At 46.9% G+C, this 22,388-nt stretch overlaps 1 long non-coding RNA gene across 1 annotated transcript in view; it reads left to right on the forward strand.

The window, feature by feature from the left end:
* The window catches only part of LOC129136991 (uncharacterized), a 52,659-nt gene that overhangs the window by 18,617 nt on the left and 11,654 nt on the right, over positions 1-22,388 (forward strand). The window lies entirely within an intron of this gene.

Below are 22,388 nucleotides of genomic sequence, written 5' to 3' on the forward strand. Positions count from 1 at the left end.
ATTTTTTTGAGATGGAGGCTTGCACTGTCACCAAGCTGCAGTGCAGTGGCGCGATCTCGGCTCACTGCAACCTCTGACTCTCTGGATCAAGTGATTTTCCTGCCTCAGCCTCTGGAGTAGCTGAGATTACAGGCGTGTGCCACCACGCCTGGCTAATTTTTGTATCTTTAGTAGAGATAGGGTTTCATCATGTTGGCCAGGCTGGTCTCGATCTCCTGACCTCGTGATCCACCTGCCTCAGCCTCCCAAAGTGCTGGAATTACTGGCGTGAGCCACTGCGCCCAGCCCCCCACATTTTTTTTTTTTTTTGAGACAAGGTCTCGCTGTGTCACCTAGCCAGGAGTGCAGTGGCACAGTCACTGCTCACTGCAGCCTCAACCTCCTGGGCTCAAGCGACCCTCCTGCCTCAGCCTCCCGAGTAGCTGGCCAGTAACTGCACCTGGCCAAAAACTTTTTTAGAGAGGCCGTCTCGCTCTGTCACCCAGTGGGCTGGGGTGCAGTAGTATGATTGTAGCTCACTGTAACCTTGAACTCTTGGGCTCAAGCAATCCTCCCACCTCAGTCTCCCAAATAGCTAGGACTATATGCACGCGCCACCATGGCCAGCTTCTAAAGTATTTACTTAAAAGGGAAGTCCAAGAACATAAACTTCCCAAAATTAATGTATAATAGTAGAATTTCAGAGGTCATAGTGTGGGATGACGGCTCTTTCCTAAAAACAAAACCAAACATAATCTTGTCTCATTCCATCTAGTTTGTACCTATTTATCTGGTCTCTGGTTCCTGGGGTCAGCCATGCTTCCTCCCTTGAAATTTGTATCATATCTGGTACGTAGTGACCAAAATGACTAACCTTTAACTGTGCATCTTTTGGGGGAAAAAATTATTCTGCCCTGTTTTCCCTCAAGCAGAAAAAGAACAAATCACCTGCTGCCTCGGCAGGACAGGATTTCTGCCAGTCCCACCTGTAAGTGGCATTCATGGCTTCCAGGCAAAGTGGGGGCCCGGGGCCTGCAGAACAGTCGGCCACATTCACCAGCCTGTCTCTCCTCTGGACCTCTTGGCACAAGCTTTTACTCTCCAGACTGTGTGTGTTTGGTTGAATTGAAATAAACACAGCAGGATTTTGTTTTAGTTTGTTGTTTGTTTTGCAGAACGAGGTCTTAGAGGAAGGACTTCCCAGCCAAACTTGACCCCACACAGGCCAGAGAGAAGCGGTAGGGAGGGCGGCGAGAAGGAACTATGAAGTAAAATGGGGACTGGTGTGGGGACTGACTTCCTCCCCAAAAAACCTGGAACATTCTTCTCAAATGCCCCATGCCGCCAAACTTCCCAGCCATTCCCTTGAAATGTTCTCAGAGCAGGGCTCCACATGGCCCACATGTACACCCGTGCGTGTGTGTACCACACACACACACACACACACACACACACAGAGTTCTGTCTGGTAACAGATTGGGTCTGAAAAATCTGGCAGTCTGCGTGGCCGATGGCAGAGTGTCGAGCCTGTTCTCACTGTCTCCCTGGAGTCCCTGTGCAGACGCAGGTGCACGTCAGCGCCTGCTCTAATTTTATCCCTGGTTGATGGAGGAGACTAACTGAGCAGCAGGGAGGCTACTATTTTGGGTCTCTCCATGGCTCTGGGTTATATAAAGCCTATTGCTGTGACCTGCATTGCTTTGAGGCTGTGCCTCACTGTCTTGCGTCCTCTGTCACAATATGTCATCAGTTCAGACATTCACACACACACACCCCCAGGTCTCTGGAAAATGAGAAAGGAGGTGTGTGCTGGAGGAGTGTGTGTGTGTGTGTGTGTGTGTGTGTGTTCCTGCCAGCTCCCTGAGGAATGAGGCCTACATATGCTACTGGGAGGGATATTGTACGTGAAGGAGGTTTGTTCTTGAAGGAAATGGAAAGATCTTTCTGATGGAGGCACGTGAGGGTATGTGCTTTGGGCTTTAGCACAGAATGTGTTTGTAAGCTGAGGTTGTGGGTCTGCTGTTGGCATGGCAATAAGAATAACTTCTATTTCAGTAACTCTTTTCATTTTGATGGAACCCAGGGGTTGCATAAATTACAAACGGCTCTGCCTTTGAACAACAGGAATTTTTCATCTGGAATTAGGAGTAGCAGCTACATGAACAAATGTGAGAGTGAGAATTTAGAGATGGGCTGATGACAGAAGATGGCATTTCCTACATCACTGAGGAAATTTTTCACCTGGAAATGTTGCCTTTCTGATTAAAAAAACAAAACAAAACAAAACAAAACTTATGTTTCCTGCTATTGTGATTATCGTGTATTGTGTTAAGATATGTGTTTTCTGACCAGGCATGGTTACCCACACCTGTAATCCCGGCATGTTGGGAACCTGAGGTAGGAGAATTGCATGAGCCCAGGAGTTTGACACCAGCCTGGGCAACACAGTGAGACCCCTGTCTCTTAAAAAAAAAAAGATATGTGTTTTCTATAGTTAATCATATATGATATCTAAATTATCTTTGTATCTCTCCATATTGAGTGTGAGTATTTAAGGTATAAATTTTGATAGGTGAACATACAACAGAATCCTAATATAACACAGCTCATTATTGTATGAATTTGAAAGTACTAGGTTTCTCAAAATATAAATTATTCACAGGGAACAAGCCTAACATATCTCAGTGAGCTTATCAGACAGATATTCATCCTGTCCCCCCAATACCAGCAGGGAAAACATGTTCCGTACTTGTTGAGCTACGTGTCTCCCAGGTATAATCTCCCAGGGTATATTCTGGCTAACATGATGGAGCCCATAAGGCATCACCATGGGAATGAGGACTTGGCATGGACACCTCTTGGCTCGTGGAGCCTGCCAGAAAGTGAGGCCTGCGGCTGGGGCTCATCTTGCTGATTTGGGCTTCCCGTCACTGGCAGCTCCCACAGCAGGTGGCGTTCCCATAACTAGCAACTTCACTGAGCCACTATTTCTTAGCTGCTCTTTGAAAGGCGTTGAAGACCCCTCTCTTCCACTGGCCAAAGCACTTCTAAGGGATTTTGGAGAGAAAAACTTGGGAGCTTTCCATGAAGAAAACAGAAGAATCTGGCAGCCGTTTCCATAGGGCTGAACAGGCACCTTAGAGAATTCCAGTGAAGAGGGCAGCTAAGGGAAGGAGGAAACAGAAACGGACTAGAATCAAAGCCAGGGCTCCTAGGGGCTGGATGGGGAAATGAAGCTAGGAATGGGGAAGGTATAGATGAATCACTGCGTCGCTTATTAATAATTAATTTAGGCAGAATCTTGCTACTCATGTCCTCCCCCCACCATGGCTGGGGGCAGGAGCTCAACATTCTGGCTCTTTAGTGGTCTGCTTGTTGCCTTCCAATGCCACTCCATCATGCTGTCTGTGTCCTTTCTAAAACACAAATCCTGTGATCCCACTGGGTAAGCCTGTTCCGTGGCCCTTCATTTCTCTCTCTGGAGAAAACCTAAATGTTTTACCAGGTAGACAAGGCCCTCTGCAACCTGGGACCTGCTTATTTCTCTGGCTCAGCTCAAACTGCAATCCTCTCAACCCTTCACACCAGCCCTCTCCTCCTTCCACTCCTTGGCACATTTTTTTTTTTTTTTTTTGGATACAATGTCTCACTCTGTCACCCAGGCTGGGATGCAGTGCGTGATCTCGACTCACTGTAGCCTCGACTTCCGGGGTTCAAGGGATCCTCCCATCCTCCCACTTTAGCTTCCCCAGTAGCTGGGACCACAGGCATGTGCCACCACGCCCGGCTAATTTTTCCACTTTTTTTTATTTTTGTAGAGATGGGGTTTTGCCATATTGCCCAGGCAGGTCTTTAACTCCTGGGCTCAAGTGATCCATGCGTCTCACCCTCCCAAATTGCTGGGATTATGGGCATGAGCTACGGTACCCTGTCCTTGGCACCTTAAAGCTAAATGTGCTGAACTCTCCCATCCTCTGTGTGTTAGCATGCACCATTCCATCTGCCTGGAATGCCCTTCCCGTCACTTTTTTTCCCCTGAAAAATTCCAAAGCTTCTTTCAGGCCTCAACTCAAGCAGGATGTGTTAACCCCTCCACACCTGGATCAGGTCCCTTTCTACTCCATCTTTGCTCACCCTTGCTGCAGTGCTTGAATGCTCTGCAATCTTTCCTGGGGTTCTACAAGACAAGACTGCATTTCATTTTTTTTTTTTTTTTTTGTATTTTTAGTAGAGATGGGGTTTTGTCATGTTGGCCAGGCTGGTCTCAAACTCCTGAACTCTAGTGATCCCTTGCCTCAGCCTCCCAAAGTGCTGGGATTACAGGCATGAGCCACCGCGCCCAGCCAAGACTGCATTTCCTTACTGGGCCTACTGCTCAGCCTGCCCAATAAGTTTTTGCCAAATGAATGAATAGGGGAAGAAGCCACATTTTTGAACTAAAGCTTTCTCAAATGTTGTGAGGGATAGGGTTTGTGGGAAATGACAGTGACATTGAAGAGGAAAGGCCAGGTCCTGGGAAGTCTGACCATGAGTAAAACCAGTGGGCCTGCAGTTGTCTGTCTCCAAAGCCTCAAACAGAAGGGCAGAGAATAGACCTGGCCTGTCCTGCCCACAGTTGTATCATGCAGGTAGCACTGTTGAGGATGGAACCATTAGTATGGTACCCATCTCACCATGGTGATCAGCCACCATGGATCAGCATCTTTCCAGCGGTTTTCCCACCATCCATGGCGGGGCCTGCCTTTTCTGCACTCCCATGCCACCACGCATCTGTGGGATAAGAGTAAAGAATTTTTATATGGACCTCCGTGTCCTTCCTGGAAGACAACATGCCTCCATCTATGTCTCCCGCTTGGTCAAGAAACTGCCAAGAAACTGCCAAGCCAGCTGTGATTCTACGAAGACCATCAGAACCTTGCAGCTCCATCCCACGGGCGGGTTGCCCTCTCTGCCCAGGCCACACCCTGGTGAGGCTGGCCTTAGGGATCTGGGCACAGGAGAGGATTCAACAGGCTGAATGCCTAATACTTGACTGAATTAAACCGAGCCACCTTGGGTCAGGGAATTCAGCTCAGCAATTCTGGTGGTAGCTGACATCAGTATCTTTGAGGAAGTGGAGATAGGATTAAAAGAGACCTCATGCTATAAATCAGGTTCAAATGCATGGAGAGAGACTAATTAAATCCCTGATACTGCCTATATACACAAAGCAATTTTTTACAAGACAGTTAATCACCACTTAATTCATCAGTTTTAATATTTACATCTTCATTTATTAGGCTTTATTAAAGTAGGACCTAGCTTTCCTTTTTTTTTGAGACGGAGTCTCGCTCTGTCGCCCAGGCTGGAGTTCAGTGGCACCATCGGCTCACTGCAAGCTCCGCCTCCCAGGTTCACGCCATTCTCCTACCTCAGCCTTCCGAGTAGCTGGAACTGCAGGCGCCCGCCACCACACTCAGCTAATTTTTTTGTATTTTTAGTAGAGATGGGGTTTCACTGTGTTAGCCAGGATGGTCTCAATCTCCTGGCCTCGTGATCCACCTGCCTTGGCCTCCCAAAGTGCTGGGATTACAGGCGTGAACCACCGCGCCTCGTCAGACCTAGCTTTTCTATACTCTGAAGGCATCACTGCCGAAAATATTTTCATTTAATACTGTGTCAAAAACTGCCTACTTATCTTCCAAAGACAGATCTGTGTGTGTGTGTGTGTGTGTGTGTGTGTGTGTACATGGACTGTTGTCCTAAGTCCTTTGTCTCCTCTTCTCAGAGTCTGCCCCATGATAACAGAATAATAATGATGTTATTCCAGAATAAACTTGCAATGTGGGGGCTCCGAGTGGTGGCTCATACCTGTAATCCCAGCACTTTGGGAGGCCGAAGTGGGTGGATCACACTTGAGGCTGGGAGTTCCAGACCAGCCTGGCAAACATGGTGAAACCCTGTCTCTACTAATGGTACAAAAACAAAAATTAGCCAGGCATTGTGGTGCATGCTTGTAATCCTTAGGAGGCTGAGGCATGGGAATTGCTTGAACCTGGGAGGCAGAGGTTGCAGTGAGCTGAGATTGAGCCACTGCACTCCAACCTGGGTGGCAGAGCAAGACTCTATCTCAATCAATCAATAAACAAACTTGCAGTGGGAAAGGTGGGTACATAACTGGCATTTTTTTGGGAAACTTTCAGAATTTTATTTTATTTATTTTATTTTTTTGAGTCTCGCTCTATCGCCCAGGCTGGAGTGCAGTGGTGCGATCTTGGCACACTGCAACCTCTGCCTCCCGGCTTCAAGCGATTCTCCCGCCTCAGCCTCTCGAGTAGCTGGGACTACAGGCGCCTGCTACCACGCTTGGCTAACTTTTGTATTTTTAGTAGAGATGGGGTTTCACCATGTTGGCCAGGCTGGTCTCGAACTCCTGGCCTGAAATGATCCGCCCGCCTTGGCATCCCAAAGTGCTGGGATTACAGGCGTGAGCCACTGTGCCTGGCCAGCTTTCAGAATTTTAGACAGTGCCTTCTTAGGCTCATGAGTCCTGACAGATAGCCCGCTGTGACAGAGAGGGAGAAGGAGAAAGGCTGTGTGAACAGGAGCCTGCGGGACTAGAGAGGAAAGGAAGATGGCTGTTGGCACACTTGCAATTTTAGAACAGCTGCAGTGGTTAGAGTAGCTCCCCCTGAATGCGATGACGCTGGGCCACTTAGGGGAAAGGGAGAGAAGATTCTGCAGCCAATGACACGGAGGAGGGAGCACTCGCTATACTCAGTGGGTGGGTATTAAAGGGATTATGTGTATTAGGCAGTATTACCAGAAAGGCATGTGCTTTAACTGCCAAGAAACTAATAATGAATTGGAACGCCTTCCAGGGATGAGAACAAGTTAAAACAATATATTCTGTGCTCAACATGTACAATATTTCAAAATCACTAGCACATTTGGCTTTATGGGACATGATGAGGGAGAAATTGCAGAAGATCTCATATCATCATTTAATTTGGTCTCTTTTTAAAAGTCCCATAACACGACTCTCCATAGTAAAGGTACTAGCTAATATTTATTGAATGTTGACTGTATGCTTATTACTCATTTAAAGGTTCTATATCCAGGCTGGGTGTGGTGGCTCATGCCTGTAATCCCAGCACTTTGGGAAGCTGAGACGGGTGGATCACTTCAGGTCAGGAGTTCGAGACCAACCTGGCTAATACGGCGAAACTCCGTCTCTACTTAAAATACAAAAAGTAGCCAGGCATGTTGGCATGTGCCTGTAGTCCCAGCTATTTGGGAGGCTGAGGTATGAGAATCACTTGAACCCAGGAGGCAGAGGTTGCAGTAAGCTGAGATCACACCACTGCACTCCAGCCTGGGCAACAGGGTGAGACTCGGTCTCAAAAAAAAAAAAAAAAGTTCTATATCCATCAACTCAGATAACCCCCACAACTTTATGAGGTAGGTACTCTTACTATCCGCATTTCACAGATGGGAAAATAAAGCCACAGAGAGATTAAGTAACATGCCAAGACCACACAGCTAGTACATGTCACAGCTAGGATGATTTGAACCTAGGTTGGCTGACTCTAGATCCCAAACTTATTATTTATTTATTTATTGAGACAGAATTTCACTCGTTGCCCAAGCTGGAGTGCAATGGTGCGATCTCAGCTCACCGCAACCTCTGCCTCCCGGGTTCAAGCGATTCTCCTTCCTCAGCCTCCCGAGTAGCTGGGATTACAGGCACCCACCACCACGCCCAGCTAATTTTTGTATTTTTAGTAGAGACGGGGCTTAACCATCTTGGCCAGGCTGGTCTTGAACTTGTGACCTTGTGATCCACCCACCTCGGCCTCCCAAAGTGCTGGGATTACCTAGATCCCAAACTTATAACCACCATTCTATACCACCTTTATGATGGACCAGATGCCTTTTTTTTTTTTTTTTTTTTTTTAAGACAGAGTCTTGCTCTGTTGCCCAGGCTGGAGTGCAGTGGCGTGATCTCTGCTCACTGCAACCTCCGCCTCCTGAGTTCAAGTAATTCTCCCTCCTCAGCCTCCCGAGTAGCTGGGACCACAGGCACGTGCCACCATGCCTGGCTAATTTTTGTATTTTTAGTAGAGATGGGGTTTTACCATGTTGGCCAGGCTGGTCTCAAACTCCTGGCCTCAAGCGATCCACCCACCTCGGCCTCCCAAAGTGCTAGGATTATAATCGTGAGCCACCATGCTTGGCCCAGATGCCCTTTTAAAACTGTCTACTGATGGTATGCAAGATATTTGTTTTACTTCAATGCGTAAGAATGAGAAACTGTGGAAATCCTGTTTGAACATCAGCATGACATCATTAATAATAAATGCTCATGAATCCAGGTCAGTTGTGTTCACCTTTAGGGCTTAGGAACCTCTCCACAGAGGACCCAGCATGAGTCTCATTTCTTGATGCCCTGCACCAAAGTGATTTTCAACAAGTAGTCTCTTTATCCATTCACTCAATAAATGTTTCTTGAGCACTCTCTCTGTGCCAACCATGCCAAACACACTGTACTAGGCTCTGGAAATATACTTGGGTCTAAGGCATAGTCTCTGCCCTCAAAGGGCATGTAACACATGGACATCTCTCAACCAATGACCAATAGGTTAAAAGCTCAATATCCTAAGGCTGATGCCCACCTCTTTTCCATTTGTCACCTGCTTCAGACACGAGGGTTATTACTATTTGCTGGAGGCCTAGGGGAAGCTCAACTCCGAAATGAATGGGCTGCCATCCTGAAAGTCATCTGTATCCAGGAAAGTTTTCCTAGCCAAGAGCTCCATGTTCTTAACAGGAAAGTGACATTGAGTGATGTCAAAGATGATAGTCAGTTAAAACAGATGATTATGAACAGAATGTGTAACCTGAACTCATTGTGGTTTAAATATGTGTATGTGTATATTTATGACTAAACATCTAATTGTAGGCAGTGTAGTGGTTCTAGAGTCAGATTATTTGGATTTTATTAGCTTTGCAACTTTAACATTTCTATCCCACACATTCAGTGTGAAAACACATGTAAAGTACTTACAGTGATGCCTGGAACACAGTAAGCCCTTTATAAACATTAGTGATTATTCTCATCAATATTATTACTCCCCAAAGCTACCTCTAAAAAGTGGCTCCAGGGATGAAGGCGGAGAAGACTTTACCTTTTTATTAGTGTTACTTACTTCTTGATTATTGGAATTTTAAAAACATGTATTACTTTTATAATTAAAAAACAACAAACCTTGAGTAGGAGTATCCAGTGCAGAAAAATAAAAACAAACTAAACTGGCCGGGCGTGGTAGCACAAGTTTGTAATCCCAGCTACTCGGGAGGCTGAGGCAGGAGAATCACTTGAACCTGGGAGGCAGGGGTTGCAGTGAGCCGAGATCGTGCCATTGCACTCCAGTCTGGGCAACAAGAGTGAGACTCCGTCTCAAAAAAACAAAAACACAAAAACAAAAACTAAACTAACCCTTTATTTTGGCTATCTGGAGGCTCCTATTGAAACATAATGAATCACCTGAAAGGTACATAAAAAGAGTACCCCTCGGCCAGATGCAGTGGCTCACGCCTGTAATCCCAGCACTTTGGGAGGCCGAGGCAGCGGATCACTTGAGTTCAGGAGTTCGAGACCAGCCTGGCCAACACGGTGAAACACCATCTTTACTAAAAATACAGCAAATTATCTGGGCATGATGGCAGGCGCCTGTAATCCCAGCTACTCGGGAGGCTAAGGCAGGAGAATCGCTTGAACTCGGGAGGTGGAGGTTGCAGTGAGCCGAGATTGCACCACTGCACTCCAGCCTGGGCGACATAGCAAGACTCCATCTCAAAAAAAAAAAAGTGTACCCCTTTTCACCCTCTCTCACCTGGTGCCTGTTTTTTAGGGAAAATTGACTTCAGGTAGGAAACCTAAAAACATTCTGGTCTAGTTTCTCTAGGGAGCTGCTTGTAGAATTAAAAAGTACAAGGTAGGCTGCATCAGGCAAGGCTTCATCTAGGGCTCCAGGACCCCATCTCTGTTTATCTTTAAGTAGGGCTATCCTTCACTGCCAGTGCAATTCTCAGGCTCTTCATGCAAGGTGGCCGACAGCAACTCTAGGTCTGTATGTGCTCAGGTTCAAGTCTAGTGGAAAACAGCACATGCTTGTCTCTGGGCAATCCCGGCAAAGGTCTCATTGTGTTTCACTGGGGTAATGTGCCCACCTCTGAACCAATCACTACAGCAGAGGAATTGAGCAGTGCTCTGATTGGCCAGGCCATCTATGGAGGGAGAGGTAGAGTCAACTGAGCTTAATGCACAGAGATTAGGATTGGGGAAGGGTAATTTCCTAGAGGAAAATGGGAATCCAGTTGCCAGAAGAAGCCTGAATGAGTGTTGGGTGGCAAAGCAAGAGTTCCAACACATCAACGAAGGAAAATGTGCAGTTTCGGGGGTGACCTGATGGTGCTATTATCTCCTCAATTGATTTGCTTTTCCAAAGCTTCCTTGTAGATACGTCTCACATACAGACCTACCCTGGGGTGGAGCAAAGAAATGGCAAACTTTCCTTATGCCTAGGCTAGGCATCTGTCCATCTCTGGGGTCATCAGGACTAGTGACTTGGAATCAGGAGACTCAGGCAGGGAAGAGAAGGTGAAAGCAAAAGATTGAATATACAGAAGGTCAGGCTTAAGGTGTCAGGAAACTATACCTGTCTCCTGGGAGTGGCAGATTTGTGAATGCCTCTCAGATACACAAGACTTAAGCCTGGAATCTCAATGCCCTGGGGGCAGGCAGGTGAAGCAAATGAGTGCAGAGGGCTGCTGCACCAAACCCAAGACACGTGCCCACCTAACAGTGGCGTCTATAACCCACTATCACTATTTTTCCCCAGGAGAGTCTGTAAATCCAGAATGGATGTATGTGCATGTGCACATGTGTGCAATCTCCCTGTTTTTATTCTTATTTTATTTTGGGGGGACAGGGTCTTGCTCTGTTGCCCAGGCTGGAGTGCAATGGTGCAATCACAGCTCACTGCAGCCTCGACCCCCTGGGCTCAAGCAAGCCTCCCACTTCAGCCTCTCAAGCAGCTGGGACCACAGGCATGTGCCACCACATCTGGCTAATTTTTTCGTTTTTATTTTTGTAGAGACGGGGTTCTCCCTATGTTGCCCAGGCTGGTCTCGAACTCCTGGGCTGGTCTTGATCCTCCTGCCTCAGCCTCCCAAAGTGTTGACATTATCGGTGTGACTTAACATGCCTGGCTTCTCTGTTTTTAAATGTTGACAACTGAAGCAAATGTTAAAATACACTATGTGGTCAGGCTCGGTGGCTCGTGCCTGTAGTCCCAGCAACTCAGGAAGCTGAGGTGGGAGGATCACTTGAGTCTGGGAGCTCGAGGCTGCAGTGAGCCACGGTCCCACCACTGCACGGACCTCCCCAACCCCCAAGTTTGTGACATCTGATAGAGCCATATAGCCACAGAGCAAATGGAAGACCCTTCTCGATTAGTACAATATTAAATCTGTGTGCTAATCTATGCCCAAATCAACAATTACCCAATGACAGCCCACTGCCCAAAGTTCAGCCCTTTCATCTACCCTATCTAACTAAAAGCTGAAAAATACCACGTGGGCCATGAAAGGTGAGGGAACATCACTGTGAGAACTGTACTTCCATTTCCTGGCGGGGGTGTGGTTAAATTCACAACTTTGGTGTGATACTAACCGTCGGAGGGTTTTACATTCGATTTCCTGTTTCCTTTTCTGAATAAAGAAAGGAAAAGTGGGCCCCCGCAGCAACGGTAAGCTGAGTTCCATAGGAAGACACCACGGGGGTTCCAACTTGGCCACAAGCAAAAACAAAACGTAACCCCGAAACCTGGTAAATAGCAATATGCAGAAAACTGTGGGCCATGTGGTTGCTTAGGGGTGTTTTGATCATCTTATGCAGCAATTTTCCACCTTAAAGTCATCAGACTAGTGGCTATGTCCTTTATTTTCGAGTTGCTGGAACCATTTCCCACGAAAGATTTAGAATATAATAACGGTGATAATAACTATGGTAGCTCTTATGTGCCAGGGACAGTGAGAGGTGCCTCACATGCCTCTAATTCTGGGGTAAACGCTCCAAGAATGATTCCCATTTTACAGACGAGGAAACTGAGGTTTGGAGGAGTTAAGATAATTTGTCCAAGTTACTTTAACTGACGGAGATGGGGTTTCATTCTTTCTTTCATTCATTAAATATTTATAGGTCGCCTATTTATTAGGCTAGACACTACAGAAAGATTGAGGGTTGAAGGCAGCTGAGCTCAGAATGAATCCCACTTGCTGAAAATAACCTCTGTGGAGAAGCCACATTTGGAATATTTATTTTGAGTTTTCTTCCTTTCTTTTTAGAGACAGGGTCTTGCTCTGTTGCATAGCAGTGATAAAATCATAGCTCACTGCAGCCCCAAACTCCTGGCCTCAAGTGATCCTCCTGCCTGTGCCTCCGCCTCCCGAAGTGCTGGGATTACAGGCATGAGCCACGGCATTCGGTTTTCTTTTACTTCTTCAGACTTTAACATTTTTATTGCATTTTATCTTTTCCCCTGGTGCTCCTCAGCAGGATCTAGACTCTTATTGAGCACAGTTCTATGCTGAGTGCTGGAAGGAATACAAAGCTGTATGAAGGCTGGGCACGGTGGCTCACACCTGTAATCCAGCCCTTTGGGAGGCCGAGGCAGGCGGATCACCTGAGGTCAGGAGTTCGAGACCAGCCTGGCCAACATGGTGAAACCATGTCTCTACTAAAAATACAAATAAAACAAACAAAAAAAAATTAGCTGGACGTGGTGGTGGGTGCCTGTAATCCCAGCTACTTGGGAGGTTGAGGCAGGAGAATCGCTTGGACCCAGGAGGTGGAGGTTGCAGTAAGCTGAGATTGTACCACTCACTCCAGCCTGGGCGACAAGAGTGAGACTCCGTCTCAAAAAAAAACAAAAAACAAAAAACAAAAAGCCGCATGAAAAGCTGATCCTGACTTCTGGGAGCTTGTAATTTAGTTTGGGAGACAAAGCCTATGCAATAAAACATTTAAATAATAACACAAAATAATGCATAATTAAGTGCCAAAGTAAATGGTCCAGGTGAAAAAGTTCAGAGGGATGAGAGGCTACTTTAGGCTGACACGGGTGGGGCACTGGAACAGAGGAGGCAGGTCTTTGAGGGACAGGCAGAGTAAAGAGGACATGCTCAGCTGGTATGCAGGAGAAAAGGGACAAAGCACGGCATAAACGAAAGTGTAGAAAGAGGAGGAATATGCTGATGCAGTATGATCTGGTGCATAAACTCTCAGTTTCAGCAGTTACATGGTCCTGGGTGTGAATCCAGCCTCAGCACCTTTCTACCTGAGTGGCCCTACATCAATTATTTTACTTGTATTAAGCCTCAGTTTCCTGATCTGTAAAGTGGGCATAAAGAATGAAACCATGCAAAACAAAGCAGCATGTGGCACAGGGCCAGGCCTCAGTGGCAGCTACTGCTATTATTATGATCTCTTTGCAGGGGGAACCCTTGCAGCTGTTCCACCTGAATAGTGGAGAGAGGTGTGTGGCCACGCTGAAACCTGAAACCATAACGTAAGAGCCCAAGGGAGACTGGAAACTCTATAGCCATGAACTAAAAGCAGCGTGTGTCAGCCGCAGAATCGGATAACACAACCAAACCACAAATGTGCCTGCCGCTCAGGCTTTAAAGTTCTACAGCAGAGCAGGACCCACTGTGACTTACTTTGTGTGATGGAGTCAAACCACATTTTTTTTCTTCTTTTTCTCATCAGACTTCACAGGAAATATACGTCTTTGTTCAGATTTGAGATAAGGTACCCCTTCACCTTGACTCTCCTTTGCGGCATGAACTCACCCATTAAGTTGCTCACTTTCTATCCTAGGCCCATATCATCAGCCACTTATATTTAGTAGGCATGTGGGTTTGTATTGCTCTTATGTTAGAGGTGGAATCAAAGCTTTATCTATTAAGACATGGTTTGTAGTCAGACTGAGATGACAATCTAAAAAAAGGAGGTGAGAGTCTCCCGGAGGATACAACCAAGTGGGGTGGATTCTGTTGAAGGTTGTTTATTTTGCCATCAGTAATCCCCTACAATGCTGTTGCTCGATAATTATTTTAGGTCTCATGACTTTCAACCTAACCTCAGCCCACAGAGAGAATCTATACTGAGGTGTTGACATGATTTCTTTGCAGCTGTTACAAATTAATAGCCTTGGCTCCCTTCGCATGTTGAACCATTAAAATTGTGAAGACAATTGGCATTAAGGTATTTCCCAAAGACCCCTCACCCAGTCTAATGGGACCTCTGTCCCGTTCCAGGAGTGCCTATTCCTAGATTTCTTTTTTATTTATTTTATTTATTTTTTGGTTTTTCCTTTTAAGCCCAAATCTCCCCATATAGGACTAACCTACGGGCCGGCACGGTGGCTCACACCTGTAATCCTAGCACTTTGGGAGGCCAAGGCAGGCGAATCACCTGAGGCCAGGAGCTCGAGGCCAGCCTGGCCAACATGGCGAAACCCCATCTCTACTAAAAATACAAAAATTAGCCAGGCATGGTGGTGCACATCTGTAATCCCAGCTACTCGGAAGGCTTAGACAGGAGAATGGTTGAACCCAGGAGGTGGAGGTTGCAGTGAGCCGAGATCATGCCACTGTACTCCAGCCTGGATGACAGAGCAAGACTCCATCTCAAAAGAAAAAAAAAAAGGACTAACCTAAGAATTGATGGTAGGAGGGCATGGAAGGAGGAGTACAAACAATAGCCCAGTAGGTTGTAGCTTATAGCCAGTGTTCAATAAACTTATCTCAGTATACTGAGAAGGAAGGAAGCAAATATATAATAAACCACCACCACGTTAATGCCTACTGTTTGTCAAGCATTTGCCATCCACACACCTTACCTTGTTGTCCTCCAACAACAGTATAAGGAAGGTAGTATTGGTGTGCCCATTTTGCAGAGAAGGAAACTGAGGCACAGGAAGATTAAATAATTCGTAAGATAAATAGTTTGCAATGAGTAGCAGAGCAGGGATTTGAACCCAGGGAGTCGAGCTCCGGGGCTGGTGTTGTCAAATGCTACTAAGATATGTGTATTTTATCAGGAGGAAGCAGAGGGAGAGGAGGCACTGTAAAGAAATAGAAGGGTGTCTTGGGAGCTTAAGCTTTGGCCTATAGCACAATGCTGTCCCAGTCACAAACAGAACCCCAGCCCAGATGGACAAGGCCACATCCTGACAAATACCCAGAAGTAAGACAGTCACAGTTTTGTACCCACTCTCTGTCCCCATCCTTTGCTGTTCTTGTGGGGCCAGCCAGGTTCCAGCTGAGTCGTAAACTTGTAGTACGGATCTAGCTAGCCTAAGGGATTAGTGGAGCCATCTCTGGCTCATTGAGCTCCAGAGTGGCCAGTGAGAGCCTGGAAGTTGGATCAGATGACACTTCTGGAGGCATGGGCTATGGTCCCAAGGGTCCCCAGTAACTGGACAAGGGCCTTGGATCCCCAGCCTAATATGGAAGTGTCTCAAGACCCTTCTCTGGTCTTGTGTCTTCACTGACCCTGAGGAAAGGGCCTCCATTTTGCTTTAGATAGTTTAGCACAGTCTGGGAAGTCAGCCATTTCTGGGTTTGAATCTCATTTATTGCCTGTGCTGAGTTGGGAAAGTTAACTTCTCTATGCCTCTACTGCTTTTTTAAAAAATTAAAAATATAGAAGGCTGGACGCAGTGGCTCACACCTGTAATCCCAGCACTGCGAGAGGCCAAGGCGGGTGGATCACGAGGTCAAGAGATTGAGACCATGCTGGCCAACACGGTGAAACCCCGTCCCTACTAAAAATACAAAAAAATTAGCTGGATGTGGTGGCGGGCACCTGTAGTCCCAGCTACTTGGGAGGCTGAAGCAGGAGAATTGCTTGAAGTGGGAGGTGGGGGTTGCAGTGAGCTGAGATTGCACCACTGCACTCCAGCCTGGTGACAGAGCGAGACTCAGTCTCAAAAAAAAAAAATACACACACACACACACACACACACACACACATATATATATATATGTATGTATACTGGGTCTTGCCATGTTGCCCAGGCTGCTCTTGAACTCCTGGCCTCGAGCAATCTCTGTGCTTCCATCTCTTCATCTGTCAAAGAGGATAGTATAAGAACCTACCTCACAGGGTTGTTTTAAGGACAAAGTAAACGAATTCCTATCAGTCACATAAAGCACACTTGGCACTCAGTAAACGTGGGTGATGGTAATGAACTACACCTTGCTTCCGTTTAAGAAGTCATTCTAACTGTCTCAAGCCCCACAATGCACATTATCTCATCCGGGTAGGGAGCGGCCCCAGGAACAAAGCCTATGGCTTTGCCAGGCCCTGCAGCCATGTGCTCAGGTCTCTCTTGGAGAGGAAATGGTTTCATTATTCAGCTGTCTAGGTCATGGCCACTTTCTTCAGGGCAGGGCTGTCTGTGGCCTTGCCTGCTCGACATGCTTGGTTATGCCCAGCATGCCAGCCTGGCTCTGCCGGCCCCCAGCATGTGAAGGAGCACAGAGAGGCATACGCCTGCCTGCCGGGAAGAATGCTCATTCATGACAGATCCATAGCGTCATAATGCTAGGCCTTGTTCTTGCTCCTGGAGCAGGTGAGGAGCCCATGGAAGCTAGTGCACTTCTGAAGATCCTTTCGTTGATCTGGCTGGATGACCATGACTGTGACCTTCAGCCAGGAAATCCCTGCATTCAAGGGAAGGCTGCCCCAGGGTCCAGGGCAAGGGCAATGTTTAGGCTAGTAGAAAGGCCCTTTCTGGCTGGGTGCGGTGGCTCACACCTGTAATCCCAACATTTTGGGAGGCTAAGGTGGGCCATCACTTGAGCCCAAGAGTTTGAGACCAGCCTGGGCAACATGGTGAAACCCCATCTCTACAAAAAATACAAAAATTGGCCTGGTGTGGTGGTGGGGGCTTGTAGTCCCAGCTATTCAGGAGGATGAGGAGGGAGGATCACTTGAGCCTGGGAGGTCAAGGCTGCTGTGAGCTAGGATAAAGTCACTGCATTTCAGTGATTTTCAGCCTGGGAAAGACAGCGAGACCCTGTCTCAGAAAAAAGAAAGGCCCTTTCCAAAGTTGACTTGGGAGCCTCAGAAGGGAAGCATAGAGATGACAGGGCGGGTCTGGGGTGCTGTGTCTGTGTCTGCTGTCTAAGGCATCTAGCCACCGGCACAGCAGGGCTCTCCAGGAACATCGCTACGATTCTGGTTCTGAGATGTGTTCCAGAGGTTCTGGTTCCACTTCCGTATGGGTTCCAGACTTCCTTCCGTTGAATCCTAGCACTGTCATTTATCAACTGTGTGACCTTTGAAAATCTCCTTAACCTCTCTGCCTCCATTTCTCATCTGTAAGAGGGGATGACAATAATCTACTCACCTACTCACCTCTTTATGTTGTTTTGAGGCTTAAATGAGTTTTTACAAAAATGCTTAGAACAGTGCCTGGCATGTAGTAGCATAAATATTTGCTGTTGTTTTTCACATGCTAGAGATTTTAGTTCTGGATGGAGGCTCATCTAAGTAAGGGGGCAAATCCAGAGTTCTAGACTAAGTCTATTTGACCTTGAAGTCTGTTTTCCTTGAAAGCTACCACCTTGTATAAAAAGAACCCCTAATTTGTATGCTTTAGGAGAGACCATATTTCAATTTTGGGGACACCAGTCCTTCAAGGTACAGCACAGTTGCCTGACCTCAGAATTTTTTTTTTCTTTTTTTGAGACAGAGTTTCGCTCTTGTTGCCCAGGCTGGAGTGCAATGGCGTGATCTTGGCTCACCGCAACCTTCGACTCCCTGGTTCAAGTGATTCTCCTGCTTCAGCCTCCCGAATAGCTGGGATTATAGGCATGTACCACCACACCCAGCTAATTTTGTGTTTTTAGTAGAGATGGGGTTTCTCCATGTTGGTCAGGCTGTTTTCAAACTCCTGACCTCTGGTGATCCGCCCGCCTTGGCCTCCCAAAGTGCTGGGATTACAGGCATGAGCTACTGCGCTTGGTCCAGAATTTTCTTTTCTTTTCTTTTCTTTTTTTTTAACAAACAGGGTCTTGCTCTGTCTCCCAGTCTGGAGTGTAGTAGCATGATCATAACTCACTGCAGTCTAGACCTCCTTGGCTCAAGTGGTCCGCCTGCCTCAGCCTCCCAAAGTGCTAGAATTATAGGTATGAGCCACTGTGCCTGGACAGATTTTGTTTTAGAAGCAGGAGTTAAGTGTCCATGAGTAGTAGGAACTCAGGTAATCCAGCCCAAATGGACTTGATCAACCATCCCCTGATCCCGGATCTCAGCGTGATGGGAGTCTAGGAAACCTGCCCTTTGACCTGAATCTGGATGACGTTAGTAATACAGGAATAGGTGAAATGCCAGCCACACCTGGCTGGCCCATGAAAAGGAAATACTTCCCACGCTTTGCTTTTGCACACCAAGGGCCCCCAGGTAAAGGCATCCAGGGTGCAAGCCGCCTGCTTTAATGCCTGGGTGTGGCTGCAGGAACAACCCAGTACAAACTGGAGTGAACCTGTTGCCCTCTTCCTTCCCTGCTGCCAAGCCAAACAGAACACAGGGAACACAAATAGAATCATCACAGTAAACCGGTTGTTGGAGCCAGACACTGGGAGAACCCACTCCCTGGCACTGCCACCCCATTCACGGGTCCAGACATGATGAAGTGCTCTGAGGGCTGAGGAAGGTGTGGCCCGTGGGCATTCCTGTCCAGCAAGAACCCCTCTGGCTTGTCTGTATTCATTGCCACCCATATGGACCTCTCTACGGTTGCTTGCCAAAGGCGGGAGGGAGAAGGGTCTCCCCTTCCTCCAAGCCCAGGATCACCGGGAAATGCCCTTCCCACCTACTGGACTTGACTAATGCTGCTTGTCAAGAAGGGAACTCTTCAGACACATAAAAATCCTAAAGGTAGCTGAGGTTTGAAGGAATTCGTGCTGGACGTGCTTCCCTGCAGGGTCAGGCATTGGGGAGGAGGGAGAAGAGGAAGGAGGAGCTGGTTGTAAGTGACAGCTGCAGATAAATCTGTGTGGAGCTGTCCAGGGAGCTGTTGAACTCAGGTAGTGCCCTCCCTAGCCTGGGGCAGGTCAGAGTCTCCCCGAACCACCCAAACCTTTCTGCTGTGTGTGCTCTGGGGCATGTCTCTCTTTGCCTCCTTGGATCTTGAGCCAATGAGGAAATATAGGCTAGTCCCAGAAGGCAGGGATGAATTCTTGTTTTTTGTGGTGTCAGCACCTTTTCATGAAGCTCTAGCAGATCTCACAATCTTCCCTTCTTTAAAAAAAAAAAAAAAAGAAAAAGAAAAAGAAAGAAGTTTGGAAAAGGGGGCTAGAGTCTCCCTATGGAAAAGAAAGCTCGTGGAATGATCCAAGTGGAGGTTTTCCATGCATTCCATGGCATCATTGGAGATGTCCTGGCTCTGTACTTACTTAACTACTTGAATCTCAGTTTCTTCCGTTGTAAAAGTGGGCACATGAAGACCTAGTTCTCATGGATATTAACAGGATAAAACGAGATAACACATAGAGTACTCTCAAGTACTCTACATAGTCCTAGCATATCAAAAGTATTAGATAAATCTTGCCTTTATTTTCTCCTTCTCATACACTGTGTCAGTGGCTTGCTGGGTCCTTGATTAGCCTGAAGGACTGAAAGAGAGACCTCAAGAGAGAGAATGGCAAAGTAAATACGACCATCTTATTCGAACTTAACTCTGCGTTTCAAGTAGGGAGATAAGAAGGACTGCTGTTCCACTTCTTTTCTAGATGACAAGATGGGTTATTTTTATTTTTTATTTTTGAGACAGGGTTTCGCTCTTGTTGCCCAGGCTGGAGTGCAACAGCTTGATCTTGGCTCACCGCAACCTCTGCCTCCCGGGTTCAAGTGATTCTCCTGCCTCAGCCTCCCAAGTAGCTGGGATTACAGGCATGCGCCACCATGCTTGGCTAATTTTGTATTTTTATAGAGACGGGGTTTCACCATGTTGGTCAGGCTGGTCTCGAACTCCTGACCTCAGGTGATCTGCCTGCCTTGGCCTCCCAAAGTACTGGGATTACAGGCATGAGCCACCGTGCCAGGCCTAAAATGGGTTATTTCTGTGCCTAGAGGTAAATTGCATCAGTGCTTTCCCATCTGAAACAAAACACAAACCACTTCATTTCCATGTCAAAAACTGATTCAATCTAATCTACCCATAAATCAGCCTTTCTCATTAACCTGAATTTGAAGTTTCTCTCTTTTCCAGCTGCTGTTATGCTCTAGGTGGAGTTTAGAAAAGAGAAGTCTAGCTTAACCATTCGTTGACAGAAAAAAGTAGAAATTGTCATTTCTTCCCTGAAAATACCAGAATTAGTAAATTGCTACCTTGCCCATAATCCTGTAATAAGCAGAATCTGCATTATGGTTGGATATACAGCATGAATCTCAACTACTATCTGGGTTTTTGTTTTTATTTTTATTTATTTATTTATTTTTGAGACCGAGTCTCACTTTGTTGCCCAGGCTGGAGTACAGTGGCGCAATCTCGGCTCACTGCAACCTCGGCCTCCCAGGTTCAAGTGATTCTCCTACCTCAGCCTCTTAAGTAGCTGGGATTACAGGTGTGCGCCACCACGCCCGGCTAAATTTTTTGTATTTTTAGTAGAGACGGGTTTTCACCATGTTGGCCAGGCTGGTCTCGAACTCCTGACCTCAGGTGATCCACCCGCCTCAGCTTCACAAAGTGCTGGGATTACAGGCGTGAGCCACTGCACCCGGCCAAGATTTTTTTCTTTTTTCTTTTCTTCTTTTTTTTTTTTTTTCTTTTTTTGAGTCAGAGTCTGTCGCCCAGCCTGGAGGGCAGTGGTGGGATCTTGGCTCACTGCAATCTCTGCCTTCCAGGCTCAAGCAATTCTCCTGCCTCAGCCTCCTGAGTAGCTGGGACTACAGGCCTGCACTACCACACCTGGCTAACTTTTGTATTTTTAGGAGAGAAGGTTTCACCATGTTGGCCAGGCTGGTCTCGAACTCCTGGCTTCAAGTGATTCGCCTGCCTCCCAAAGTGATGGGATTACAGGCGCAAGCCACTGCGCCCGGCCAGGGTTTTTTTTTTCCTGAAGGGCTGCTCATGGCTTTGTTCCACTCACTGTGCCCTTCTTCCTCTGCTTGGAACTGGACAGCAGTTCCAATAAGCTACTGTCTTCTATTAAGTAAGGACCAGACATGAAAAACTTTATGGTGGGGATGAGTGGATGGGGCAAGGGTTTGGGGAGCAATGATCAACTGGGTAAAATCCTGGGGAGTGGCAATTGAGTGGGAAGGGAGTCAAGAAGTGTTTAGGGAAGGATGTCAGGGAAGTGAGTAATAGGTAGGTCAGAGGATGGAGCAAGGGAATGTTGAAAGGCAACGGATATGCTCTGTGAGCAGGTGGTAAAATATCTGAATGGGGGCCCAGCGAGGGCTACTATGGAGTAACAGGGAAGGGACCCTGAGGTGCTGATTTCTCAGAGATAGACAATGGGATTGGATATGTGTTGGTGGAGGAATGGAGAAAGCCCAGGCCAACTCCGAATGCCATTCATTTTCATGAAATCCCTCTTTATGCCTCCACCATCTGCAACAGACTATGTGCTCACCCCAATGGCTTGCTTTTAATTCCAGCAAGTAATATCCCCTCTGCTTTCCCCCAAATACAAAAGACACCATTTAAATTCAGCCAGGATGGAAGATCATGATATTTGGAGAAAATTCAAAGTCTGGGTCGCTCAGCTGTGCCTTATCATTCAAAAGTTACATTTTGTTCAGGTTGGCTGGCTTCACATGGTCATCTTAACTTTTCACTCCTGTTTCTTTCTTTCTTCTTTTTTTTTTGAGACAGTCTCGCTCTGTCGCCCAGGCTGGAGTGTGCAGTGGCGCGATCTTGACTCACTGCAACCTCCGCCTCCTGGGTTCAAGCGATCCTCCTACCTCACCCTCCCGAGTAGCTGGGATTACAGGCGCCCGCCACCAAGCCTGGCTAATTTTTATTTTTATTTTTTATTTTTTAATTAGAGAGGAGGTTTCGCCATGTTGCCCAGGCTGGTCTTGAACTCCTGACTTCAGGTGATCCACCTGCCTCAGCTGCCCAAAGTGCTGGGATTATAGGCCTGAGCCACCCTGCCTGGCCCTCTCCTCTGTTTCTTGACCTGGTTTTGTTTACAATTTGTTGCTGCAATCTTCCTATAACTGTTTCCAGAGTTGTGTGACGAAAAGGGAGGCTGGCACGCAGAGAGATTTCTCACACTCTGTTGGCTTGTGCAGTCGAGACAAAATTAAGCAATGTAGAAATTTAAGCTTCAGTTTTTAA

The sequence above is a fragment of the Pan troglodytes genome, chromosome 15 (genome assembly GCF_028858775.2).
Source record: "Pan troglodytes isolate AG18354 chromosome 15, NHGRI_mPanTro3-v2.0_pri, whole genome shotgun sequence".
NCBI lineage: Eukaryota > Metazoa > Chordata > Mammalia > Primates > Hominidae > Pan > Pan troglodytes.